General features: G+C 42.5%; 1 long non-coding RNA gene across 1 annotated transcript; it reads left to right on the top strand.

Annotated features, from left to right (window-relative positions):
• On the top strand, window positions 1-11456 carry LOC131407554 (uncharacterized). The gene is made up of 2 exons (XR_009220520.1): window positions 1-892; window positions 11238-11456. It is a non-coding gene; the product is annotated as an uncharacterized LOC131407554 (long non-coding RNA).
• The last annotated feature ends 265 nt before the right edge of the window (window positions 11457-11721 follow it).

The following is an 11721-nucleotide window of genomic DNA, read 5'->3' as shown; positions in this document are numbered from 1 at the left end:
GGACCAGCTCTGCCGACACGTTGATTTTAGCCCCAAAAGACTGATTTTAGACTTCTGACCTGCAGAACTTGTAAGAGGACACGTTTGTGTTTTTTAAGCCACTAAGTTTGTGGGAATTTGTTACAGCAGCCACAGGAAACTCACACACACCCCTAGGCGAGTTCAAGAATGTGAGAGTGGAGGGTGAGGCCGGAGACCTCAGACGGCAGCAAACTCAACAAAGGCCTGGACCCTGCTCCAGGTGTGGCAGGGAAGGCAGGGGACATGCTGCAGGGAGCTAGGCCAGTGAGGCCCACAGTAGCCTCAGCGTGTCCCCACCCCGGCCCTGTAGAGAGGGGTGTAGAGAGCACCCTGTGTTCTTGCTTCCCCATGTGGATGTGGGTGTTAGCTCAGTGTGTGCGAGTGTATGTCTGTGTGTCATGTCTGTGTGTGTGCATGTGAGTGTATGTGTAAGTTTGCATTTGTATGTGTCTATACGTGTGTAAGTTTGTCTCTGAGTGTGTCTATTTCTGTGTGTGTCTCTATGTGTCTCTGTGTCTGTGTGTGTGAGTGTGTGTGTGTGTGTATGGGTATATGTGTGGGTGTGTGTAGGGTTCCTGAGGAAGTCTCTGAGGGGCCACTGCCAGAGGACGAGGAGGGGCCCTGACCGAGGTCTGGGAGGGAGGACACACGTCTCAGGGGCCAGTGAGGACGCCTGCTGGTGGAGAGCAGAGCCCTTCCCGACGAGATGGCGGCCTGGCGAGAAAGAGGAACAGAGGAGACCCTGAACTGAGTGTGGTCCTGCACCTGTGACGAGGACTGCAGGCTAGGGACTGGCACTGCACAGAGTCCTAAAAGAACGCGATGGTTTGTTCCCTGATGGCTGCAGATTAAGAAATGCAGACCCACTAGGGTGAGTAACATGAGCACACCTCAGCGGACAAGGCCACTTTGACGTCTGCTCTACCAGGCCTCCCCAGGTGTCCTGGGCCTGGTGGGGAGCACGCAAGTCGTCACCGTGGGTGCTGATGACCAGGGAAGGAACTGGGAGGACCTATACACTACCCCCTCCGCCATGCATGTGTTAGCCTTGGAGTACAATCATTCTATCATTAGGGATTTATTTATTTGGCTTCAACAAAAGAGAAGGGAGTGATGGCTTCTAAGTGGATGATGCTTTTCACAAGAAGAGGGAGTTGACTAGGGTCTTCAGCTTGTCTGGGATTTTGCCAGGCAGACAGAGGCAGAGAAAACTGCATGTGGAACTAGAGGAATGGCAAATACAATAGTATGAATCTAGGGTAGTTTCTTGAATTTTGTTAACCAATACTATTCCTGAATTGCTTTTTAAAATGAATAGATTTTATTTTTTAGAGTGGTTATAGGTTTACAGAAAATTGAGCGGATAGTACAGAGTTCCTGCACCCCGCTCCCTCCACACACACACAGATTCTGCTGCTGTTCTCTTACATTAGTGTGGAACGTTTATGACAGTTGATGAAATGATACTGATACATTGTTATTAACTGAAGCCCATAGTTTACAGTAGGGTTCACTCCTGGTGGTGCACATTCTGTGGGTTTGGACAAGTGTATAATGTCATGTATCCACCCCTACAGTGTCATACAGAAGAGTTTCTCTGCCCTAAAAACCCTCTGTGCTCCGCCTATTCATCCCTCCTCCCTTCTCCCCACACATTTTACTTTTAGGTCTTTGACCCATTTTGAGTTAATTTTTGTGAAGGGTGTAAGGTCTGTGTCTAGATTCATTTGTCTGCATGTGCATGTCCAGTTGTTCCAGCACCGTCTGGAAGTGTCAAAAAGACTGTCTTTGCTCCATTGTGTTGCCTTTGCTCCTTTGTCAAAGGTCAGGTGACTAGATTTATGTGGGTCTCTTTCTGGGCTCTCCATTCTGTTCCACGGCTCTGTTTGTTCTTTCAGCAACACCACGCTGTCTTGATCACTGTAGCTTTACAGTAAGTCTTGAAGTTGGGTAGTGTCAGTCCTCCAACTTTGTTCTTCTCCTTCAATATTATGTTGGATGTTCTGGGTCTTTTGCCTCTCCATTTAAACTTCAGAATCCTTTGTTGATATCCACAAAATAACTTGCCAGGATTTTGAATGGGCTTGCATCAAACCTACAGACCAAGTCGGGAAGAACTGAGCTCTTGACAATATTGAGTCTTCCTATCTGTGAACATGGAACATCTCTCCATTTATTTAATTCTTTGATTTCTTTCATTAGAGTTTTGTAGCTTTCCTCACAGAGATCTTGTACATATTGTCTTATATTTATTCATAACTACTTTTTTTGGTGCTAATGTAAATGGTATTGTATTTTTTATTCCAAATTCCACTTGTTCATTGTTAGTATAGACAAAAATGATTGACTTTTGTATATTAACTTTGTATCCTGTGGTCTTGCTATAATTGCGTGTTAGCTCCAGGAGTTTCTCTGGTTGATTCTTTGGGATTTCCTACATGGACCATCATGTCATCTGCAAACAAAGACAGGTTCATTTCTTCCTTCCCAATCTGTATATCTTTTATTTCCTTTCCTTATTCTTATTCATTAGCTAGGACCTCCAGTACGGTGTTGAAAAGGAGTGATGAGAGGGGACATCCTTGCCTTGTTGCTGATCTTAGGGGGAAGCATCTAGTTTCCTACCATCAGGTATGACGTTAGCTATAGGCTTTCTGTGGATGTTCCTTATCAAGTTGAAGAAGTTCTCCTCTATTACTTGCTCGCTGAGGGCTTTTATCATGAATGGGTGTTGGATTTTGTCAAATGCTTTTTCTGCATTTATTGATATGACCATGTGATTTTTCTTCTTTAGTCTGTTGATGTGATGGATTACATTGATTTTCAAATGTTGAACCAGATTTGCATACCTGGAATAAATCGCACTTTGTTGTGATATACAATTCCTTTTATACTCTGTTGGATTCAATTAGCTAATATTTTGTTGATGATAATTTGCATCTATGTCCTTGAGGAATATTGGTCTGTAGTTTCTCTTTCTGTAATGTCTTTATCTGGTTTTGGTATTAGGGTAATGCTGGCCTATAGAATGAGTTAGGAAGTGTTCCCTCTGCTTCTGTTTTATGGAACAGATTGTAGATAATTGGTGTCATTTCTTCCTTCAGTGTTTGGTAGAATTCACCAGCGAAACTATCTGGGCCTGGTGCTTTCTGTTTTGGAAGACTATTCTTTAATAGATACAGGTCTATTCCAATTATCTATTTCTCCTTTTGTGAGTTTTGGTAGATTGTGCCTTTCAAGGAATTTGTCCATTTCATGTAAGTTATCAATTTGTGGGCTTAGAGTTGTTCATAATGTTCCTTTACTAGCCTTTTAATGTCCACATAATTAGTAGTGATGGCCCCTCTTTCATTTCTGATATTATGGGGTTTATGTCTTCTCTCTGTTTTTCTTGGCTAGTTTGCTAAAAGCTTATCAATTTTTTTGATATTGTGAAAAGCAAAACAATAAAAGAAAAAAACAAAAATAAACCCAAGCTTTGGTTTCTTTGATTTTTAAACATTTTTTCCCATTGAAAATTTCATGATTTCTGCTCTAATTTTTATTATTTTATTATCTTATTTTATTATCTTCTGCTTGCTTTAGGTGTACATTGTTCTTCTTTCTCTAGTTTCCTAAGATAGAAGCTTAGATTTTTGATTTTATATCTTTCATTTTTCCTAACATATACATTCAGTGCTATAAATTTCCCTCTAAGCAGTACTTTCAGAGCCTCCCACAAATTTTGATAAGTTGTATTTTCATCTTAATTTGGTTCAATATATTTTAAAATTCATCTTGAGACTTCTTTGACTCATGAATTATTTAGAAGTGTGTTGTTTAATCTCTAAATATTTTGGGATATTCCAGTTATCTTTCTGTTGTTAATATCTACTTTAATTCCATTGCAGTCCGAGAGCACACTTAGTATGCATACTTTTAAATGTTTTAAGGTGTGTCTTATGGCCCAGAATGTGGTCTGTGATGGGTAATGTTTCATATGAGCTTGAGAAGAATGTGTATTCTGCTGTTGTTGGATGGATTATTCTACAAATGTCAATTAGATCCAGTTGATTGATGATGTTGTTGAGTTCAACTATGTCCTTACTGATTTTCTGCCTGCTGGATCTATCCATTTCTGATAGAGGGGTGTTGAAGTCTCCAACTATCCTAGTGGATTCATCTATTTTTTCTTGCAGTTCTATCAGTTTTTGCCTCATGTATTTTGATGCTCTGTTGTTAGGTGCATACATGTTAAGGATTGTTATGTCTTCTTAGAGAATTGACGCCTTTATCATTATGTATTCCCTGTTTATTCCTGATAATTTTCCTTGATCTGAATTCTGCTCTATCTGAAATAAATGGAGCTAGTCTCACTTTCTTTTGATTAGTGTCGGCATAGAATATCTTTCTCCATCCCTTTACTTTTAATCTATCTGTGTCTTTATATTTAAAGTCAGTTTCTTGTAGACAGCATGCAGTTAGGTCTTGTTTTTTGATCTGCTCTGTCAGTCTCTGTCTTTTAATAGATGTGTTTAGACCATTGCTGTTTAAAGGCATTATGACACAGTTGGGTTAATATCTGCTCTATTTGTTACTGTGCTTTGTTGCCCTTGTTCTTTGTTTCTTTTTTGTCTCCTCTTTTTCTGTCTTCCTTGGTTTTAATTGAACATTTTATATGATTCCATTTTTTCTCCTCTCTTAGCATATCAATTCTTCTTCTTCCTCTTCACTTTGTTTAGTTGTTGTCCTAGAATTTGCAGTATATATTTACAAATAATCCAAGTATTCTTTCAAATAACACTATACCACTTCCTGGGCAATCCAAGTGTCTTATAACAGAGTATTCCCAATTCTTCCCTCGCAACCCTTATAACGTACTGTCACTCGTTTCACGTATCCATGTGCTATAATCACCTGGTACATTGTTGCTATGGTTACTTTGAGCAAACAGTTATCTATTCGATCAGTTAAGAATAGGAAAAACAAAAGGTTTGTTTTACCTTCACTCCCTCCTTCTGGAACACTTCTCCTTTCTTTCAGTAGGCTCCAGTTTCTGACCTGTATCATTTTCCTTGCTCAGTGAAGAACTTTAACATTCCTTCAAAGGCAGGTCTACTGGTGACAAATTCCCTCAGTTTTGTTTGTCTCCACAAGTCTGTATATCTCCTTCACTTTCAAAGGATCATTTCACTGGATACAGAATTCGAGGGTATGTTTTTCTTCCAACGTGTGAAATATTGCCCTGCTCTTGTCTTGCTTGCATGGTTCCTGAAGGGAGGTCTGAAGTCCTTCTTATCCTTGTCCTACTTGCTTTTTCACCAGTCAAGATTTGGCTGAGCTTCCCTTTGCGTAGTTTGCATCATTGAGCCTTCTCTCTTTTTTTCTTAGTGAGTCTGGATAAAGGTTTGTCAATTTTCGTTATCTTCTCAAAGAACCAGATCTTAGTTTCACTGATCTTTTCTACTATTTTTTTGGTTTAAATTTCATTTATTTCTGCTCTAATTTTTATTATTTCCCTCCTTCTGCTGACTTTGGGGTTTGTTTGTTCTTCTTTTTCTAGTACTGTTAGGTGTAGTTTAAGATTGCTTATTTGGGATTTTTCTTGTTTGTTAAGGTGGGGTGGTATTGCTATGAGTTTCCCTCTCAGAAGTGCTTTGGCTGCATCCCATATGAGTTGGTATGATGTATTTTCATTTTTATTTGTCTCCAGATATTTTTAGATTTCTCCTTTAATTTCTTCAGTGATCTATTGGTTGTTCAGTATCATGTTGTTTAGTTTCCTCATATTTGTCACTTTCCCAACTTTTTTCTTGTAGTTGATTTCTAGTTTCATAGCATTATGGTCAGAAAAGATGCTTGATATGATTTCAATCTTCTTAAATTTATTGAGGCTTGCCTTGTTTCCCAACATATGGTCTATCCTTGAGAATGTGCCATGCACGCTTGAGAAGAATGTGTATTCTGCTGTTTTTGGATGGAATGTTCTGTATATATCTATTAAGTCCATCTGATCCAGGGTTTTATTTAAATCCACTATTTCCTTGTTGACTTTCTGTCTGGATGATCTATCCATTGATGTAAGTTGGGTGTTGGGGTCCCCACTATTATTGTGTTGCTGTTAATATCTATTTTTAGGTCTGTTAATAGTTGCTTTATGTACTTTGGTGCTCCTGTGTTAGGTGCATGTATGTGTATAAGTGTTATGTCCTCTTGGTGGAATGTTTCTTTTATCATTATATACTGCCTCTCTTTGTCTCTCATTGCCTGTTTTATCTTGAAGTCTACTTTGTCTGATATAAGTATGGCAACACTTGCTTTCTTTTGTTTGCCATTAGCTTGGAGTATCATCTTCCAACCCTTCACTCTGAGCCTGTGTTTGTCTTTAGAGCTGAGACGTGTTTCCTGGAGGCAGCACATTGTTGGGTCTTGTTTTTTAATCCATCCAACCACTCTGTATCTTTTGATTGGAGAATTCAATCCATTTACATTTAGAGTGATTATTGATGTGTGAGGGCTTAATGCTGCCATTTTATCACTTGTTTTCCAGTTGTTCTGTATTTCCCTTGTTTCTCATCCCATGTATTTCAGATTGCCAGTTCAGTTTGGTGGTCTTCTATGATGGTTTTCTCAGTTTTCTCTTTATTTATTGTTTGTATGTCTGTTCTGATTTTTTGTTTAGTGGTTACTGTGTGGTTTGTATAAAAGATCTCATAGAAGAGATAGTCCATTTTCTGATAGCCTCTTATTTCTTTAGTCTAAGCAGATTCCATCCCTTTCCTCTTCCCCATCTAAGTTATTCTTGTCACAACTTATTCCATTTTGTGTTGTGATTTTGTGGTTAAAATGATATGATTATATTTATTTTCAATGTTTTCCTTCCCTTTATCTTTAATGTTACAATTAAGTGTTTGCTAACCTGTTCTGATAGAGAGCCACAATTTTCTGATTTTGTCTGCCTATTTATCTCCTTGCTCAAGGCTTTGTAAACCCTTTCTTTTTTTTTTTTCCCCAGGTATGAGGCCCTTCTTGATCATTTCTTGTGTGTGGGTGTGGGTGTGGGTCTTGTGGCGATGCACTCCCTGATCTTTTGTTTATCTGGGAAAGTTTTTATTTCTCTGTCATGTCTGAGGGATATTTTCGCTGGATAGAATATTCTTGGCTGGAAGTTTTTGTCTTTCAGAATTTTGAATATATTATTCTCTCCTCGCCTGTAAGGTTTCTGCTGAGAAATCCCCTGAAAGCCTGACAGGGGTTCCTTTGTAGGTTATTTTCTTCTGCCTTGCTGCCCTTAATATTTTTTCTTTGTCATTGATTTTTGCCAGTTTTACTAATATATGCCTTCGAGAAGGTCTTTTTACATTGATGTGCTTAGGACTTCTATTAGCTTCGTTTATTTGTAATTCCAGCCAGTTCCCCAGGTTTGGGAAGTTCTCAGCTGTTATTTGTTTGAACAAGCTCTCTGCTCCTTTCTCCCTCTCTTCTCCCTTACAATACGTCTAATCCTTATGTTGCATTTCCTAATTGAGTCAGATATTTCTTGGAGAATTTCTTGATTTCTTTTTAGTCTTAGTTCTCTCTCTTCCTCCTTCGGAAGCATTTCTATATTTCTGTCCTCTAAATTGCTAATTCTGTCCTTCATAATATCAGCTCTGTTATTTAAGGACTCCAGAGTTTTCTTTATCTCATTCATTGTGTTTTTCGTCTCCAACGTTTCTGACTTTTTTTTCATAATTTTCATCTCTTTTGTGAAGAATTCCCTCTATTCATTAATTTTATTGCTGATTTCATTGAACTGTCTTTCTCAGTTTTCTTGTAACTCACTGAGTTTTTTCATGATAGATATTTTGAATTCTCTGTCATTTAGATTATAAATTTCTGGGGCTTCAGGATTGATTTCTGGGTACTTGTCATTTTCCTTCTGGTCTGGAGTGTTGATATACCTCTTCATACTATTTGCTGGGGTAGATTTGTGCCTTTCCATAGTGGTAGTATGTGGTTGCAGATTACACCTGCTGCCACTGGGCGAGGGGGGTTGGAGGAGGGTAGGAGCTGTGTATTCTGAGCCTGCCACAATCCCTGGCAGCTGTTCTTGTCCTTTGGAAGCTATGCTGACAGAGCCCATCTGTGGTTGCCTGCTGGCTGCCACTACTTTATACACATATGCACAGGCCCTCTGGTGGGGGTCCCTTGGTCTGGCCAACCAGTGGAGCTGGTGCATCAGGTGGGGGGAGGGGTGCTTTCTTTCACATGTGTGATTCCGGGGGGTGCTTCTGCTCTGCATTCGCTCTCTACCCTCCTGGGTTGCTCAGCTTAATGAAGACACCCCTGCTGTTGCTTAGCATCCTTGGTGTGGAGTTTTCCCACGGACTGGGAGGCAACTCTGAGAGTGAACGCATTCCCTTGGAGGGCTGCCCTTTCCCGTCTCTCCTCTTAGAGCTGCATGTGGTTCTACACCATAGATCACTGCTGTTCAGGGAGGGAGAGGAGATCCCCTTACCTCCTTCCACTGCCTCCCCGGGGGTCCAGCACTTCCACCTTCAGATGTATGGCTGCATGGATCTCTCAGACGTCTATTGTGTTGTGAGAATGTCCTCTGTTGGTTTATGAGTGTCCTTTTTGTTGTATCTTGTGGGGGAGAGTCTAAGGGAAGAGCTCACTCTGCCGTGATGCTGATGTCACTCCCTCTAGTTTGCATCATTGAAGCAATAGTTATGATGGACATGTAAGTTCAAACTCTGTGGCCACCCACCATTCTATTATTCCATCCATGAGCATCACCTGGCAGGTGAGGGGAGGAGATGTGGAAATAAGACTGGGGAGGTGGCTGGACTCAGCTCACAGAGGATCCCCACGTAATTCTGTGGCCATTGGGAGCCAGGATGGATTTAACTCACTTGCTTTGTCCCCATTTTATAGATGGAGAACAAAGTCAAGTATTGCCTGGGTGCTTGATCTGGAGGGCAAACCTCACACCTGTCCATCACCAAGACTTCTTACCGTATCACCGCTCTCACTTGCCCATGAGAACATACTCTTCCCCCTCCCCTAACATCTTCCTAGTTATCATTCCACTATCACGCACCTTACTTCCACTAGATGGTAGACTCTGAGGGGGACGGGGACTCTGTCTGTCTTGACCAGTACATCTCAGCATTGACACAATGCTAGGAGGCTTCTTGGTCTTCCCAGCCCTGTGGGGCCACGCCTGGCCCACAGTATCTGGCCCCCCATGGCACAGCCTGTCTGTGGCCACTCTTGTCTTCCTCAAATGCCATGGGCATTATCTCCTGCATTGAGAGGCACCTTTCCTGTGGGCCCTCCACTGAGCCTAGCAGGATTGAACATTAGAACTGCACTCAGTGTTTTATCAAATAAGTGTCAGGAACATAGATTAAAGGCCCAGAACAGTGTTCTGGAAAAACAGGAACTTCAAGTCCATTATATTTATCCTGTAGGCCAATGATGTTTTGCTGGTGTCACATGCTCCATAAACCATGAACTTTCACTCTAGGCTGAGAGGGTGAAGCATGTTCTACAAGCCCAAGTGAGTGAACACACACACACACACACACACACACACACACACACACACACACATGGGGTGGGAGGGAGCCTCCACTGTTCAGCAGAGGGCTTTCGGGTGGGCTGGCTGACTCCTGGGGCCTTCTTTCCTGGCGTCTTGGTTAATAGATGCTGTGAGCTAAAGGGAGTGACACCAGGGACCCTTTTTGTGTCCCTTTGGAAAGTGAACTACTGTTTTCACTCCTCACATGGCCTTGGTGATTCTCACAGATTATATTTCCCTTCGTATTTTTATAACATCATTTTGAGAGAAAGATGAATACATTTCAACATTATAGGTTTATCTATGGTGGGAGTATTTTTGATGTTGAAACCTCTGTGTTACACTTAGGAGGGATCCTGCCCAACTTTTCTCGTGTCCATCAGCTCTCCCAGTGGTGGGAGATGCTGGGAGTCCCCTCCAGCCTCTCCTCTCTTTACTGTTTTCAGTGTCTCTGTTGTGAGCACATTTTGGCAATGACTTCACAGTTTTCTGGCTCTTTCTTTCTCCTTCCCTCTCTCACCCTCTTTCTCCTTCCTCGGGACCCTCCTCCACTGAGTGGCAGTGTTCTCCCGCAGCCTTTAGATTTAGCTCGTGGCTCCGCTCAGGGCAGGCAGCTGTGTTGAGGGGCAGGATGGGGTCTGTGTAGAGCTGTGGCCCTGAGCGCCCCACGGAGCCTGCACGGCTACAGCTGCCTGGAGCCTGAAGGTATCACAGCAGCCATGGTCCTCGGGCCAGTGGCCATGATCCTTCTAGAACCCTCCATGGGAGGCTCTTGGGTACCCCCAACGAGACTTAGAAAATCTTCAGAGCATATCAGACTTCATCCAAACACAAGTTTTACTTTTATCTGTTGGAGAGGTCACCCATGTTGTGAATCGTTATGTTATGAACTATAAATTGAGAAAAACGTCAAGGAGAACAATGCAGGTGTCATGAGATGGGACAATGCCTTCTGTTAACAGCCGACACCAGGCTGCCTCTCAGGAGGGTAATTGTGTATTTGAGGAAAAGTAACAAGCGTGGGGGGAGAAGATGAGATGCAGGACCTGGATCTGGGTGGAACTGTTGGGCATGAAGTTGGCGGAGGCCTCTGGGCTTCCAGAGCAGAATGAGAGGGGAGGGAGAGAGAAGAGTGGGCAGGGAGAGGACACTGTGCTGGGGACACCTCCACCCAGGACTCCTCAAAGCTTCTGGGAAGGTGATGACTGTCCTGTACAGACCTGTAAAGGGGCCTCACTCTGTTGGGGATGAGGCAGGAAGAACAGAGCCTGCTCGGGAAGGTGCGGAGGCTAGGCCTCCAAGAGAACTCAAGGAGGAAGCTCCAAGGCTTGGAAGGAGTCTCAGGGCCACTTGGGCTGCCACGCTCTTGGTGAAACCAGGGGCCGACTTACTTTAACTATACTCAGTTAGTTGTCTGTTTGCAAAAGTAGTTAGGTAATGCATTACTAAAGCCCACCCTATAGACAACATCTCTGACGCTAGGGTCACTGTGGTAATGGGTGCTTAAGTTTTTCAGGAACTGAGAGTGGACTCCTTGTCTAGTTCAGGTCTGTTAAGACCACCAACTCATCAACTAGGCCTGCGTGGATGACCAGTAGGTTACTGTTTGATGTGAGGGGGCCGAAAACTCCACCCTGAGATCCTGCTGAAGCCAGTATTTTGTGAAGAGGTGTCCTATGAAGAGCCATGAAGCTTGACTACGCTGGCACAGATCGTCAGTTACCTCCCTGCTCCTCACCTCCAATCGTCTATCTCCACACTTCAGACTGCCCTGTCCCTTTATTCCTTAAATATCCCTAATCCCCATTTTCAGGGAGGTGGATTTGACATTTGTTCTTCTGTCTCCTCACTTGGCTGCCTTGTGAATAAACCCTTTCTCTGCTGCAAACTCGTCGTCTTGGTGATTGGCATGTTGTGTGGTGGGCGAAATGAACTTGGTGCGGTAATATTGGCACCGGGGACTACACCAAATTTAACAAGACCCACGAGGAGCATGGGGGTCCCAGCTAACATCAGGGCTGCTCAGGATTCCTTTCTGCAAATGGCAGCTGTATATTCTGAATATTGAGATGGAGAGCCATGATTAAAACTGCTTTCTACTGCTATGGTGTATGTGTGTGTGTGTTTGTGTGTGTGTGCGCACAATTATGTAT

Source organism: Diceros bicornis, chromosome 6, assembly GCF_020826845.1.
Source record: "Diceros bicornis minor isolate mBicDic1 chromosome 6, mDicBic1.mat.cur, whole genome shotgun sequence".
NCBI classification, from domain to species: Eukaryota; Metazoa; Chordata; class Mammalia; order Perissodactyla; family Rhinocerotidae; genus Diceros; species Diceros bicornis.
This window is presented reverse-complemented; position numbering and strand designations above follow the sequence as displayed.